The sequence below is a fragment of the Balaenoptera physalus genome (assembly GCF_965194825.1).
Source record: "Balaenoptera physalus genome assembly, chromosome: 6".
NCBI lineage: Eukaryota > Metazoa > Chordata > Mammalia > Artiodactyla > Balaenopteridae > Balaenoptera > Balaenoptera physalus.
The window spans coordinates 130,091,790-130,104,039 of record NC_138885.1 but is presented as its reverse complement, the minus strand read 5'-3'; positions in this window follow the sequence as shown (position 1 = coordinate 130,104,039).

Below are 12,250 nucleotides of genomic sequence, written 5' to 3'. Positions count from 1 at the left end.
TTTAAAAATAATTTCAGCGTTTTCTCATGTGGTAGGCAGAATACCCACCCACCCCCGCTCCCCATATCCTAATTTCTGGACCCTGTGAATTTGTTACCTTGCATGGTGAAAGAAACTTTGCAGATGTAATTAAGGTTATGAACCTTAAAATAGGGAGATTATCGTGGATTATCTGTGCGAGCCCAGTCTAATCATACAAGCCCTTAAAAGCAGAGAACTTTCTCCGGTTAGAGTGAGAAAGATGTGGCAGAAGGAGGATGGAGATTTGAACTATGAGAAGGACTGGATGTGGCGTTGCTGGTTTGAAGATGATATGGGCTGGGGGGAGGTGTTGTCAGGGAAACAGGTGCCCTTAAAGCTAGGAGAGAGGCTCCCAGCCGAGAGCAAGAAAACGGAGACCTCCGTCCTACACCCACACAGAACTGAATTCTGCCAACAACCTGAGTGAGCCTGGGAGAACATACCCCTCCAGAGCCTCCAGATAAGGAGCCCAAGCTGACTGGAACCTTGCTTTTGACCTTGTGAGACTAGGCACAGAGGAAACAGCAGAGCCCACCTGTACTGTTGACCTACAGAACTCTGAGATGGGGAAGCTGTGTTGCACTAAATTTATGATAATATGTTACAGCAACAATATAAAACAAATACATCTGGCATGACTAAAAATTGTCTCATATTCATGAACCTCTTTGTGCGTAAATCTTTGTCTCATCTCATAGACTTTTTTTTCAAACATTGCCGTGGTCCTCTCCAGAATTTTTTTTTTCAATTTATCATCAGCCATATTTGTGAGAAGTGGCTATACTACCTTTGGTGAAGTCATTTAAAATGTGTCTTTTAATTTGATAAGTAAAAACATATACCTCAACATTATAATTTTTTAAATTGGAGTATAGTTGATTTATAATATTGTGTTAGTTTCAGGTGTACAGCATAGTGATTCAGTTATTTTTTCTGATTATATTCCATTATAGGTTATTACAAGATATTGAATATATTTTCCTGTGCTATACAGTAAATCCTTGTTGCTTATCTATTTTATGTAGAGTAGTTTTTAATCTGTTAATCCCATACTCCTAATTTGCCCCCCGCCACCACTTCGGTAACCATAAGTTTGTTTTCTACATCTGTGAGTCTGCTCCTGTTTTGTATATAGATTCATTTGTATTATTTTTTAGATTCCACATATAAGTGATATATAGCATTTGTCTTTCTCTTTCTGACTTCACTAATCATGATACTCTCTAGGTCCATCATGTTGCTGCAAATGGCAATATTTCATTCTTTTTTATGGCTGAGTAATATCCCATTGTATATATACCACATCTTCTTAAGCCAGTCATCTGTTGATGGGCTCTTGGGTTGTTTCCATGTCTTGGCTATTGTAAATGGTACTGCTATGAACCCTGGGGTGCATGTATCTTTCCAAATTAGAGTTTTCATTTTTTTCTGGATGTATACTCAAGAGCGGGGTTGCTGGATCATATGGTAGCTCTATTCAATAATATAACATTTTGTCAATTTTTTATTCAAAAAATTTAAAGTGCCAGATATTTGCTAATTATGTATTTTTTAAAAGAACTACGTCTTAGATTTATCAATTCTGTTTTTTTCTGTTTTCTAGTTACTTTATTTCTGCCTTTTATAAAGTGAATATTCTTTTTTCTTCAGATTTGTTCTGTTCTTCTTTAACGTTTTTTTTTTATTACTAGTGAAGATAAAACATTTGTTCTCATGTTCATTATGTCTCTGCCTACCAATTGGGGGAAATATTACCTATTTCATAGGTAATAATGATTAAGTGAGAACATTAGGCTTAAATGAGATAATAAACAGCACAGAACTGGAGGTATCATAACTCAAATAACTTTCTGCTGCCGGTTATTGTTGGGATTACTTTCAGTTTTTCACTATTATAAACAATGCTGCAGTGAACATCCTCACTACTCTTCACAAAGGGCATCCAGTTCAAACCCCACCAGCTCTGCCACTACTGCTGCTTCCTCTCTGTAGCCTCCCCAGTTGGTGGGGGGGTGGGAGGTAGGTTCCATTTAAATCATTTGAAAAAGAGTAGTACTATTTTATCTGAATTTTTCAGAACACGGCTCAGAAAAAATAAAAATATCATCAACAGGTATATGAATCTGAAATATATTTTGAATCATGTTTTTTTTAACCCATCACGTTATATGAGACTTAATTTCTAGTAAAATTTTTTAAAATTTACAATGGAAATACCTTGTTTGTCTGAGGATGCAGTAAATATTTGCATATTGGAGAAATTTCAGACAGTATAGGAAGTCAGCTGTATTAGTTAGCGAGGGCGGCCATAACAAAGTATCACACATTGAGTGGCTCAAACAATGGAAATTTTTTGTTTCATAGTTCATAGTTTCATAGTGCCCTGGTTGGTTTCTTCTGAGGTCTGGAAGGGAGAATCTTTTCCATGCCTCTCCCCAGGTTCTGCTGATTTACTGGCAATCTTTGGCGTTCCTTGGTGTGTAAAAGCATCACCCAATCTCTGCCTTCATCTTCACATGGAGTTTTCCATATGTATGTCTGTGTCCAAATTTCCCCTTTTATAAGGGCACCTATCATACTCGATTAAGGCCCATCTTCATCAGCTCATCTTAACTAATTACATCTGCAACAACTCTGTTTCCAAATAAGGTCATATTCTGAGGTACTGAGGGTTAGGACTCCAACATATGAATTTGGGGGGCACAATTCAACCCATAGCAGCAGCCTTGTCCAAAATTACGTTTCGCTAGGATAACTTCTGTTATCAGTGTCAATACACAATTGGTGTATATTCTTCTAGGCCTTCTCTACATGCATATATATACTCACAAAGTTTATCTTGTAAAAAATGGAATTATGCAGTTTTCTAATCTGCTTTTTTCAGTTAACAAAATGTTCTGAACAGCTTTCCATGTCATCAAATACAGACTGTAGTTTAATGAGTGTATAGAATTGTATCCTTTGATGTGCCATATGTTATTGATTGAAGAATATTCCAAAATTTTGCTCTTCCAAGCAAAGCAGCCATGAAGATACTTGTATGCTGTGTGCTTCCCTGCTTCCTAGCTTGCTATTTTCCGAAGATGCATTGCTACAGGTGGGTCTGCTGGTTTAAAGGGCCTACCTCTCGCAAAATATGTTGATACATATTGACAACCTGCCCTTCAGAAAAGCTGTGACTGTTTATACTCCCTTCATCAAAGCACTTCCTCTTTCATACCTGCCCCTCCCCAGCCTTCCACACTTGAGCGAGGACGACTCTGTTCTAGCAGCTAACGCAACATCTTGATCGTCCTGGTGCGTCTTCTTTGTCTCACACCCCGCACTGAATCTACCAGCAAGTTCCCTGGTCCGAAGTCTATCCATATCCGACCGCTTCTCCCGCCTTGGTCCACGCCATCATCTCACCTGGTCTTTCACCTGACCCTCTGCAGGGTCCTCCCCCCTTTTCCCGGCCCCCGCAAAAATCTGTTCTCCCTTCAGCCGCCAGAGGGAGCACTTTAAAAAGTAAATCAACCAAGCCCTGCCTCTCCCCAAGCCTGCCTCTGACTTCTCTGTTCATTCAGGATAAACCCCACAGCCCTGGCCAGGCGGCTCCTGACCCTACTCTTTAGGGTTCTGCCTGTGTCCTTTCCCAGTTTTTCTACTCGTGTGTTTCTCTTCATAAAAAACAGAGATCTCTTTGTATATTAGGAATATTAGCTCTGTCCATCAGAAGTCACTGGTGTTTTTCCACTTCGACACCTGCCTTTTGATTGCATTCATGGACTGTTTTGATATAGAAATCCCTCAAATTTTCCGTTACGGTTTCTTCCTTGCCTGTACACTTAGAAAGACTCTCTCCTCTTTAAACATATATTCACCAATATTTTCTTCTAGCATTGTTATATATGTAGAATATCGAAATCCTTTGTCATTTCTTTTTCTTTCAAAGTTCTTGACGATTGTAACGTATTGGCTTTTCAAGACACATTTTAGAATGAATTTTCTACTTGTCTGCAAAAACCTATTGGGATTTTTATTGGATTTGCTTTAATTTGGGGGAGAGTCTACATTCCTATCCAGGAATATGGTTTGTCTCGCCATTTAAGCTTTATGGTCCCCAGGAAAGTTCTTTGCCTTTCTTTACACAGGTCATAAAGCTGATTCCTAGGAATCCTGTTTTGTAGTTGCTTTTGTGAGGGAAATATATTTGCAGCCAGCCTTCTTCCTGGGAACCCCATCGCAGGCCGGGCCCCTCTTCCTTCCGTCGGGATACCTGGAGGGAAGGAGAGGCACGTTTGGGAACGAAGAACTTGGAGGTGGCGGTGGCCACGCCCAGGGTCCGCCGGCCTGGGCTGAGGTTGGCACCTCCCCAGCCTGCTCAGGGCGATTCGGTGGCGCCTCCTGGTGGCCACCTCCAGGGCGGCGCTTCTGCTAATTTTCAATTTCACCTTCGCATCACCCCCCTCGATTTACTTCCCTGCTAGAATTTCGAGACACCTCTCATCAAAGAAGGCAACCATTTTCAACGTTTTTGATTCAGAGAAGTACAATTTGGTAGATGAACTTGAAAAAGTCACTGTAAAGTCAAATCGACTCAAATGTAGCAGCTATTTTTTCATGCACTCAACACCCGCTGATGGAGGGTGTCTTATGGGCCGGGCTGTAAGGATTTAGGTGTGAACCAAGACAGGCAAGGACCCTACCTTTCCCTTGCATCTTCTATTCTAATGAAAAGAGACCAGAAATAATCAAGTAAATAAATGTGATTATTCCCGAGTGTTACATGCTTTGAAGAAAATAAAACAGTGATGTGTAAGAATGGAGAAGGGGTCAGGGTGGGCTTCCATGAGGAGGTGTCACTGAAGTGGAGAGCTGGATGGTGAGGAGTCATTGCGGGAGGACAGCTGGACTAGAGATTAACCCTCTTATCAAATATGGAGCCTGTATTTTTTTTTAGAAGTGGAAATTCAATCAGGAGACAGTGGAATATATGTGTCTTCATTGCCTTGTCCATTCTTTCATATTCATATTTTACGATGCAGCTACGTTCCACCCACAAGGTAAGAGTGAAGTTCCTGTTTGTCTGCAGACCCCGCCATTTGTACTTGTTCAGGGAATGTGGATGTTGTCAGCTTTGACCTGGGCGTGGGACGCATCTTGCCTTAGACCTTGAGCTGTCTTTCAGGCTGTGCTTAAGGATTTTTTTTTTTTTCTGTAATTATTGCTGCCAATACTAAAAAGAAAGTCTAGGAATTAACAACTCATAGTGTTATGAGCTAAATTGTCACCTCCCCAATTCCTATGCTGATGTTCTAACCCCCAGTTCCTCAGAATATGACTGTAGGTGGAGAGAGGGCCTTTAACATGGTGATTAAGTTAAAATGAGGCCATTAGGGTGGGCCCTAATCCCATATAACTGATATCTTTAAAAAAGAGGCGATTAGGACACAGACATGTACAGAAGGAAGACCATGTGAAGACACAGGGAGAAGATGGCTGTCTACAAGCCAAGGAGAAAGGCCTCAGAAGAAACCAGCCCTGCTGACTTGAGCTTGGACTTCTACCTCCAGGATTATGAGAAAATAAATTTCGGTTGTTTAGACAAGCCGGTCTCTGTTACTTGTTATGACAGCCTTAGCAAACTCATATACTTAGATGAATGTTATCTTTAGAATGAAATTTAAAAGAATCAAAGTATAGTGGTTGAAATAAGTGACTTATTGTAAGAAATACTTGTAAATTTGGGCTTAGAAGGTTGAGCAGCATCCTACTAGGGTTGGGCCATGAGATTATAATGTGTTGAAACCCAAGAAAGCTGAGAGTTAACTAACCATGCTGCACCCGGGCGGGGTGAGGAAAGACTATTAACAGGAAAGAGGCAGAACAGGGAGCTCAACGGGCAGGGACCAAACAGCTTTCAGAAACTCATCCATTCAGCCAACTCAAGTAAGTGTCACCTACTTGCTAGAGGATAGAAGTGAATCAAGTTCAAGGGAGGGACGCATGAAGTCAGGAGCAAACTAGACAACAGGGTGAAGCCGTCAGGTTTTCCCACACTCTGCTGAAAAAGACCATCAAACCATCCTAAGCAACCTTCTGGTTTCTAATTTAGCTTTCCAAGTCCCCTGACCTGGGAAAGAGGGGTCCATCCCCCACCCCAAGTTCTGTTTATTGAACATCTACTTTGTCCCAGGCTCTGAGACATACAGTGAGGGATATGGAGAGAAGTGGGTAGATTCGAGATCTGTTGGGAGGTGGAATAAGAAGAACTTGGAGAGAGATAGGAAGTGTGGGGAGGTGGGAAGGAGAGAGATGACTCGTAGGTTTAGGGCCAAAGGACCGGATGGATGGTGGTGAAATGAGAAGCTGTAGGGAGGAGAATTAAGAGCTCTCCTAGCCATATTGGGTTTGAGATGCCCTTCAAGCATCTAGGAGACATCAAATAATTTGATATGTGAGTTCTGGGCGGAGGCTGGGCTGGAGATATAAATTTGGGGTACAGCAGCTTAGATATTGAATTTAAAGTCGTGGGACTGGATGCGGTCCCAATCACATCATAAATCATAGATGGAGAAGCCAAAGGCCAGGATAAATTTTGTTGTGTTAGGTTTAAATTTTCACTTATATCAAAATATTTTCTTACTTTCCTTGTGATTTTTCTTTGACACACGGAATACTGTGAAGATTGTTCTTTTATTTCCAAATATTTGGAGATGTGAGAGAGATTTTATGTAATTGACTGCTAATTTCTTTCTACTGTGTTCAAAGAATATCCTCTAACATACGCTATATAATTTCAATCCTTTTCCTTTCAAGTTTGTTGAGAATCACTTTATGGTCCAGCGTATAGTAGACATTGACAAACATTCCATGTGCACTTGAAAAAAATGTGTATTTTGCAGTTTGCGGTTTAAAGTTCTATTAATGTCAATTACAACAGGATAATATTGTTCAAATCTCCTGTATTCTCACAGACTTTTTTAAAAATTAACTTTTTTTAGAACAGTTTTAGGTTTACAGAAAAATTGTAAATATAGTACGGAGAGTTCCCATATGCCTCACACCCCATTTCCCTTCTGTATGGTACTTTTACATTTGTATGGTACTTTTATTACAATTAATGAATCAATATTGATACATTATTATTAACTAAAGTTCATATTTTATTCAAATTTCCTTAGTTTTTACTTAATGTGCTTTTTCTCTTCCAGGATCTCACTCAGGATCCAACAGGACATTTAGTTATCACATGTCCTTAGGCTCCTCTTGGCTGTGACAGTTCCTCAGATTTTCCTTGTTTTTGATGACTGTTGGACAGTTCTGAGATATTTTGTAGAATGTCCCTCTAAGAGGGGATTTGTCTGATGTTTTTCACATGATTAGATAGGGGTTATGGGTTTGGGGGAGGAAGATCACAGAGGTAAAGTGCCATTTTCATCACATTACATCAAAGATATATATTATCAGCATCATTTATGGCTGATGATATTGACCTGGCTGGGTTAATATTTGTCAGTTTAACCAGGCGTCCTGTACTTCATCTGGTACCCCCCTCTAGTGGTCCTCTGGGATTCTGCCATATGTCCATTTGAAACATCAGGGACATAAGGTGGTCTTCAAAAGATTAAAGTTCTTCCTCAATATTTTTTGTCTGATGTATGAAATGCTTTTCTTACATTATCAAGGTTTCTTTCAGCCAAGAGAGCTCTTAGCCACATTATCATGAGCTTTTTCTCTCATGGGAAATAAGCTGGCTTTAGTAATAGCCCATGAGTCTTTTGAATTCTTCTGATGGAATTTTGGCTTGTACTCTGTAGGTATCCAGCCCAGCTGATCTTGCCATCTGCTTTGGAAAGATTCTCCTATAACGTTAAAGGGCAAATTCTCTCTAGATTGGATACTTGGCAAACATTCGTTTATTTTTCTTGCTGTAATTCAGGAAGGACTTGAAATTTCTGCTGGTATTATTGCCTCTCCCTTTTTGTGTTTTTCTAACTTCAGTGAAGCTTTCTTAGTTTGAAGACTTTAAATATGAGGGCACTGGCTATTTCATCTTCTTCAGCGAATTTAGCGTACATTCTACTTCTTTTAAAGTGTTTTAAAATAACCCTTTCGTTGAGGGGCATCAATCAGTTTCTTCAAAAGTCCTTTTGATTCATCATCTAAGAAGTCTCCTGTTTTCTGGTGCATTCGTTATAGCTAACTCCAAGCTCCCACCATCCATGTTGTCTTCTAAGGACGCCAGCCAAGTGCTTCTCTGTAGCAAGTGGCCACTTTGAGGCTTGATCAGATTTTCTGCAGAATTTTCTAACATTTCATTGTGTTTAATATGTTCACTCACTCTCCCTTTTCCTTCTTTGGCTTCTTGTGAAAGCAGCTTCGTGCATCCCTAAAAATCATCATTTTCATCCAAAGCATCTTTTAGCATTGTCTAAAGCTGTTCTTTTTTTCTTCTGATGCATTTTGAAGCCTGTTTCAGTTGCAGGTACTTGATATTGGATGTGTTTTGATGAATCTTCTAAAGACTGAATGTTTCTTGTAATGCTAGTCATCACCTCAACTTGTTCTGGATGTTTAGATTTCTCTTTGATACATCCTTTTCTAAAAGCTCCTATTTTAAGCCCAAGTAAAGAGTTGTCAGTTTCCAGCTCTTCATTAATGTCCTCCAGTTTCTTTTTTTAAGAATTAATTTTCTAGAGGAGACTAGATTCACAGCAAAATTGAATGAAATGTATCCAGATTTCCAGTATGACCCCCTGACCCCACACATGCACAGCCTTTTTCCCTTATCAACATCCCCCATCAGATGGTACATTTGTTACAGTTGATAAACCTACATTGACACATTGTTATCACCCAAATTCCATAGTTTACATTAGGGTTCACTTTTGGTGTTGTACATTCTGTGGGTCTGGACAAATGTATAATAATCTGTATCCATCATTATAGTATCATATAGAGTATTTTCACTGCCCTAAAAATCCTGGCCGTTCTAATAGGTGTGTAGTGGTATCACGTTGTTTTAATTTGCATTTCTCTGATGACATATGATGTGGAGCATCTTGTCATATGTTTATTTTGCATTTGAATATTTTCTTTGATGAGGTGTCTCTTAAGGTCTTTGACCCATTTTTTTAATCATGGTGTTTGCTTTCTTATTGTTGAGTTTTAAGAGTTCTATGTATATTTTAGATGATAGTACTTTGTCAGATATATCTTTTGCAATTATTTTCTCCCGGTCTGTGGCTTATCTTCTTGTTCTCTCTGTTTTTATTTCATTTATTTATTTTTGGCTGCGTTGGGTCTTTGTAGCAGCACGCGGGATCTTTCACTGTGGTGCAAGGGCTTCTCTCCATGTGGCGTGGGGGCTCCAGAGCGCGTGGGCTCTGTAGTTTGAGGCACACGGGCTTTCTAGTTGAGGTGCGTGGGCTCAGTATTTGCGACGTGCGGGCGTAGTTGCCCCGCGGCATGTGGGATCTTAGTTCCCCAACCAGGGATCGAACCTGCATCCCCTGCATTGGAAGGTGGATTCTTAACCACTGCACCACCAGGGAAGTCCCTCCCTCGTTCTCTTGATACTGTCTTTTACAGAGCAGAAGTCTTTAATTTTAATAAAATCTAGCTTATCAATAATTTCTTTCATGGGTTTTGCTTTTGATGTTGTATCTAAAAGGTCATCACTATACCCAAAGTCATCTAGGTTTTTCTCTATATTATCTTGTAGGAGCTTTATAATTTTACATTTCACTTTTAAGTCTATGATCCATTTTGAGTTAATTTTTGTGAAGGGTGAAAGGTCTGTGTTTAGATCTTTCTTTCTTTCCCTCTCAGTCCCTCCCTCCGTCTCTCCAACCCTCCCTCCCTTCCTTCCTTTCTTTTGCATGTAAATGTCTAGTTGTTTCAGCACCATTTGTTGAAAAAAACATCTCTCCTCCAGTGTATTGCCAGGGGCACCCAGGCCTTGTCCAGCTTGATGAGTAGCTTGATGTTGTTGATAATGAATCTGCAGGTTGACTGGGATTGACTAATTTGGGCTGAACTTGGTTGACAGTTCTGCTGACCTCAGTTGGGCTCACTCCTGCATCTCAGGGTCAGCTGGAGGTTGACTGATGCTGAGATGGGCTGGGTGGCCCTGCTGATCTTGGCTGGGTTTGCTCGTGTGTCTCAGGGTTGGCTGGGTGTCTGCTGAGGTGGGCAGGGCTTAGCTGGGTGCTTGGCTCTTCAAGGCTGCCATGGCCCAGGGACCAGCCTCCAGTTGCTGAAGGGAGCTCAGGTGGCCCAGAGCTCCTGCCACTGAGCTCTACCCAGCACCTAGTAATAGCCCCTCAGGGCTTCTTCCTCATCGAACATCTCACTCCTGCAGGAAAAACTGAAAATCATGCCTTCCTTGCTCAGGTTGGCCTGTACGTTCTTGAAGAGCCATATGTCTCTCCTCCGCCTCCAAGATGTCAACTACTCTTTTAACGGCGTTTTCTTTTCTCTTCCTGAAGTCATCATCCCCAGGAAGATGGTAGATTTCCGAAACCAGGATATAGAGTAGGAGCAGAGCAGATGTAGTTACCCATTTCTTCTTCTCCTTTTTTTCTTTCTCCTCCTCCTCTTCCTCCTTCACAGCTTTATTGAAGTATATTTGCTATACAAAAAGCTATAGATATTTAATGTATACAATATGATGAGTTTGGACCCATTTCTTCTTTTGTTTCTGTGGCTCGCATCACCTCACCACCCACTAAACAATAGAAAACACATGAAAAAATCCCTAGCTTAGCGAGTGTGGACACTTCCTCCTTGGCAGGATTGGGACCATTTTTTTCTGATAGAGCTAGTTTTTGACCATCATAGAGTTTTCATGAAGGACTAAGTCAGCATCTGCGTCAAAGCTGCGTCTGCTGCTGTGCCATCATCCCCCCTACACCTTGTCCAAAGGTTACATACCTTTCATTCTTGCCCTGGAAGAACAGCTGCAGTAAGAGCTCCAGAATCTCAGCCAAATGGACATCTTGCTCCTCATCTTCTCTTGTTTCCACCTCTCAGAGTCACTGGCCCTCCTTGGGGACTTCCCACGACCCCTCCTTTGGGCTGGGCAGCTGCAGCAGTGTGTGGGTGGGGGTGTGGGCATACAGAGGATGCTGTCCCCATGCGGTAAAGCTGCTGTCTTCACTGGCTTTTGTCCGCTGGTTCCACCAACTACTACGAAAGGTGTGTTTCGATGATGGATTGCTGCATAACAAACCACCCCAAAACTTCATGGCTTAAAACAACTCATCGTTCCCCATGATTCTGTGGGTCCACTGGACGTTTCTTCTTGTTGAGGTGTTAGCTGGTGTCACCTGTACAGTTGCAACCATCTGGAAGACTCACTCACATGTCTGAGGCCTTGGTACTTGTTGTTGCCTAGGATGCAACAGCTGTCCTCCACGTGGCTTCCCTGTCTCTCATATTCAATAGTCTAGTCCAAGAGAGTGAAAGAGAATCTTCCATGCCTCTTAAGGACTTGGGCTGGAATTGATATAGTGTCACTTCTGCTAAATTCAGTTGGTCAAAGCAAGTCACAAGGACAGTCTGGGTTGAAGAAGCGGGAAAACCGCTCCATCTCATGTTGGAAGGCATGGCACATGGTTGGTGGATGGAGGACCTGGTATTGGCCGTCTTTGGAGGCAATCTTACCACAGGGGAGTTGCCTATCCAACGATGATTGTGAATTTCACTATTTCCCACTTAGTTCTGTCAGTTTTCATTTCACGTATTTTGAAACTCTGTTAATAGGCACAGACATATTTAGGATTGTCATGTCATCTTGATGAATGGACCTATTAATTATTAAGAAATATCCCTCTTTATCTCTGGTAATACTTCTTGCCTCAAAGTCTATTTTATTGATATTAATACGGTTACATCAGCTTTCTTGTAATTAGTGTTTGCATTGTAATTTTTTCATCCTTTTAAATTATCTGTATCTTTATACTGCACCTATTATAAACAGCATGCAGTTAGGTCTTGCTTTTCTACGCAGTCTGACAATTAATTTTTAATTTTATCAGTCTATTAATACATTTAATGTAAGTATTTATATGGTTGAGTTTCAGTCCATTATCTTGCTGTTTGTTTTCTATTTATCCTATCTGATCTTTGTTCCTGGTTTCTCTTTTTCCATCTTCTTTTGAATGAATCAGGTATGTTGTAGTATTCTATTATTGATTTTGCAGCTGTACTTTCTTAATTTTCATTTATTTGAATTTTTTTT